Raw genomic sequence first — 4,997 nt, 5'->3', positions numbered from 1 at the left:
TCCTCAAAGAAACAACTGCCCAATAAGTAAGTGGGCGAAAGACCTAAAGAGAAGCTTCTCTGAAGAAGAAAGAAGGATGGCCAATAGACACATGAAGAAATGTTCAACATCCCTAGCCATAAAAGAAATGCAAATCAAAACAACATTGAGATATCACCTCACTCCAGTTAGAACAGCAAAAATCAAGAACTCTAACAACAACAGATGCTGGAGGGGATGTGGACAGAAAGGAACCTTACTTCATTGTTGGTGGGAATGTAAACTTGTTCAACCACTTTGGAAAGCAGTATGGAGGTTCCTCAAAAGACTCCACATAGAGCTCCCCTATGACCCAGCAATCCCACTTTTGCGCATTTACCCAAATGACCACAAACAAGGCCACACTAAAGCTACCAGTACAACTATGTTTATTGCAGCATTATTTACCATAGCTAAGATATGGAACCAACCCAGATGCCCCTCAGTAGATGAATGGATCAAGAAGATGTGGTATATATACACAATGGAATTCTATGCCTCCATCAGAAAGAATGACATTGCCCCATTTGTTAGGAAATGGAAAGGCTTGGAAAAAATTATATTAAGTGAAGTAAGCCAGGCCCAAAGAAACATTGGTCCCATGGTTTCCCTTATTTTCAATATCTAGTATAGGTATGAGTCAAGCGGAAAAAGTCAGAGAATGTGATGTTAGGAAAACGAACCCTCAAATATGTATTTTAATGTTTTTGTTTCATTCATGCATGTGTTTCTAACGCATTTATAATATTATTTCTTTGTTGCTTTGTATGTCCCTCCCCCACAGTGTAACCCCCGCTTTCACTATATTTGATGTCAGTATAACATGTGGAGGAGATGGGGACAAACAAGTTGTTTAAGGATTCAGGTGGACCTGTTGCAACAATGAGAAGTACAAAATGTCATGTCAAAACCAGCTTTACAATGTCGGTGGGGGGGAGGGAGGGGGGGTATGATTGGGTGGGGGGGAGGGGGGAGGCTGGGAAGGGAGGTGAAGGGTAAACAAAGGAGGAGGCTGCAATGCTTGGTAAGAAATGTATGCATTTTCCTGCCCATGTAATTGTAACCCCTCTGTACAGTATGTTTTCAAATAAAATAAAATAAAATAAAATAATAAAAAAAATATGTTAGAAACAATCGCAAGAAAAAAAAATTTGAATCCTTATATTAGGGTTCATTTCGCCAAACATCAACTTATCTGACCATTTTGGCTTGTCTCAGACTTATACTAGTTATTGCAAATATGGGAAACCATGGGACCAATGTTTCTTTGGGCCTGGCTTACTTCACCTAATATAATTTTTTCCAAGTCTTTCCATTTCCTAACAAATAGGGCAATGTAATTCTTTCTCATGGAGGTATAGAATTCCATTCCATAGAATTCTATTTTCTTAATCCATTCATTTACTGACGGGCATCAAACAAGACTATACTAAAGCTACCAGAACAAATATGTTTATTGCAGCATTATTTAGCATAGCTAAGAGTTAAGTTTCTTAAACTTCAAAATGCCAGTCCATTCTTTGTGTCCATACAAAATACACAACCCAAGTAACAGCAATATCTTACTCTAAAAATTCCGTGCAATTTTTCCAAATGAATTGCCTGACTTTGATGTCGAAATGTATTTGAGTTGTTTGTATACATCCATAATCATTTCTGCAGAGTTTGTGATTTTTTTAATCAGAAATAATTTGAACTCATCTGTTGAAATGAGTAGTAGAGAAACTAAAGATATTTCTGTTTATTGCCTGAAAAAGTATTTTTTAAAATATTCTATATTCTGTGTTTGAATAATATCCATAATCTATTTCATTCTCTCCTAGGTATACTTTGAATTGAGCATTGTTTCATTATATATATATATATATATATATATATTCATTAATAAACGTGTCTTTTCAGATTGCATTCCATATAGAAAATTTAAGATTCCTTTTTTTCTAGGTCCTTATGTAGTATATTTCTTAAGGATAAAATGACAATGTTAACTAATTTCAAATGTTTTGTAAAGGTTATTCTATGTAAAGGCCCTTCTAAGGTGAAGATTTAATACACTGATATCAAACTAACATTTAATTCTAACACATGCATGCATTGTTACACGTGTAATTTTGTATTCAACATTTTAATAACTGTTTTTATTTCTTGCATCTGAAGAATGAAAACTATGGAATATTTCACAAATTTTCATATTATCCTTGTGCAAGTGCCATGTTAATCTGTGTATTGTTGTAATTTGGGTATATGTGCTGCTGAATCATGTAGTATCTTCTAAATTTAAGTAGCTAATGATGCAATTCTTTATACAGGCTTATATCATTGGGTGCCTATTTGTAACAAGGAAACCTTATTGTTCCTAACAATACTATTGATCTTATTTCCCTAAAATAATGTGTATAGTGGGAAAAAATTATATTGTTCAGTTGATTGCTCACATTTCATTTTTTGTCAATGACAATTTTAAGTCTTTTTCATTTTAGATTTAATCATACTTTAAAGCACTTATAGCTAGATCCTAAGGTAATGGCTTTTTCAAGTACTTATTTATGCAACTGAGTTAGCTTTGTGGAGCTAATGGATTCAAAGTAAGCCTTGCTTAAGAGCTACTCTAAACTTCTGCAGCTGACATTTTCCCAAATGAGGTCTTACTGGCACAAATGTCTACCTGACCCTTTATCCTTCTTCCATGTAGGAACAGACCAACCAGAATATCCTATCTTGACAGCATAGTTTATCTTACTGGAACAAAACTAATTTTAGTTACAAGGGATCATAGAAAGATGCACAGTTCATACAGAACTGTTCAGACTAGAAGGTATTTTATCAAAATATCATTGTTTATTATACTTAACATTTCAAAAGTAGCTAAAGCCAAGAAGGTGAAAAAATTGTTCATATGCACGATTACCTAATTTCTGGCCTGTCTACCTTCCAACCAGGCAGGAACTTACACTACTGACTTTCTATCACCAAATATTTCCATATCTCCAGAAGTCCATATGTTTCTCTGCTTTATTAGGCCTTACATTGGTAATGTTTTAATCACAGTGTTTCCTCTTGCCTCCACGCTGTAAATCTACAAATGGTAAAGCTTTAGGTCTATCTCTATCAAACACTGAACTAGAGATAATGCAATAATTCTTTAAGCATTGTCTTTGATACCCTAACCACCACAACAGAACAATGCAAAACATGTGCCCTTTTTTATTATGTATAGTTATATTTTTTATATTTATATGTATATTTTATATTTATATATTTCACACAGTGAAACTTATTAGAATTAATTGATACTTTGAAAAATAAATTGATAATTATTTATTCCAATAAAGAGAATTGGAATATAAATAATTAGGTTTACAATACATATTTGAATATAAAAAGTATCAATGTAATGTCTTCAGTATAAACTTGTGATGCATTCTAAGTGTTCTTGTTCTTCTGAATTCACATGGTAAAAAAAATGTTTTCCTCTAATCTATAAGGGATTTTACTCTGTTGCTCTGTTTATTGTTTAAACTCGCGGGTTCCAAACTGTTTTTCTCCACATTTTTGAAGCATTCCTATTGATCATACCCAAATTATGCTGATACTATGTCTGAACGATATAATTCTTCTGCAAGACCCATGGGTCCTAGGATCCCAGATCCCAGTTACCCACATCATCAGATAACAGGGTCAAGACTTCTTACCTAGACCCATGCAACATGCCAACAGAAAGTTATTGAAGAGCCATGTCAATTTCTCATTTTCCTATAATATTTCAAGCCCCAATTCCTTGAGAAGCAGAAATTAGCAGTAAACAATAGTGAAATGCAAGGCAACTTAAAATGAAGGATGAGGTCACAAAATCTGAGAGAAAGTACTGTAATTCTAACTTTCAATTTACAGATGACCAGCCCATTTCCGTGAACAAGATCACAAAGTGTCACAAGATTATTTTTAATACCCCTCCCCTAGTGATTAATCAAAGATTCCAGTCCAGCATAAGTGGGCCAGAAAAATAGCTCCTGGAAGGATAGATCCACAATTGGTCTATCAAGGCGAGGAAAACTTGACTTAGAAGTCAAATGTAATTCAGAAAATAACATTAATTGAGAAGATCCTTAGTGCTTCAGAACACTGGTACGTCAGTAAAACTTGGTTCTGTGGTATAAAAATGTTGTCATTCTCATAACATTTAATCTCCAGCAAGTGAATTCTTTTTCAAACAATCTTTGAAAAATCACATTCGCAAGCCAAGTGCTAGTGGCTCACGCATGTTATTCTAGTTACTCAGGAGGCTGAGATCTGAGGATCACGGTTCAAAGCCAGCCCGGGCAATAAAGTCTGTGAGACTCTTATCTCCAATAAAACATTCGAATATCAGAAGTGGCGTGTGGCTCAAGCAGTAGAGTACTCACCTTGAGCTGAAGAGAACAGGAACAGCGCCCAAGCCCAGAGTTCAAGACCCACGACACTAATGTCACTCAGGTACAACCATTCATTAAAGTGTAGAAATAGCACCACCCACCATTTGTGTTGTTCATTTGATGCCTTCCAAAATTTGTTAAATATATTATCCTCCCATATGTCAAACCCAAACGTTAGCTAATAAAGTAAATTTCATCACTTAATAAGGTACCTTTTAAAAAGTCACAAATAGATGCCTTATATGTTGTTTATGTTTTCCCTGTCTGTCTAACATAGTAAGTCTTGAATATGGGTACTTGTCAGAGTTGGGACAAACATAAAATCTGACTTCTATTTTTTATCATATTCTTCTATATTAGTAAATTTTAATTTTCTTTTTTCCAAAACTTATTGGTAGTAGAAAATATTATCCCATGTAAAATAAAATAATCACACACAATTGTACAAAGCCATTTATAAAAATTGGTACTTAGGAATACATTCTCAACCATTTTTAAACTTTCTTGTTGACTATAGATTAATCTTCCAAATAGATGAGAATAAAATCATATCTAGGTGGTTCATGT

At 34.1% G+C, this 4,997-nt stretch overlaps 1 pseudogene; it reads right to left on the bottom strand.

Moving 5' to 3' along the window:
• Window positions 1–2,179: 2,179 nt before the first annotated feature.
• Window positions 2,180–2,279, bottom strand: LOC122119019 (annotated as a pseudogene).
• Window positions 2,280–4,997: the final 2,718 nt, after the last annotated feature.

This window comes from Dipodomys spectabilis, unplaced genomic scaffold (genome assembly GCF_019054845.1).
Source record: "Dipodomys spectabilis isolate Male_0828 unplaced genomic scaffold, ASM1905484v1 ptg000159l, whole genome shotgun sequence".
In the NCBI taxonomy this organism is placed as follows: Eukaryota; Metazoa; Chordata; class Mammalia; order Rodentia; family Heteromyidae; genus Dipodomys; species Dipodomys spectabilis.
This window is presented reverse-complemented; position numbering and strand designations above follow the sequence as displayed.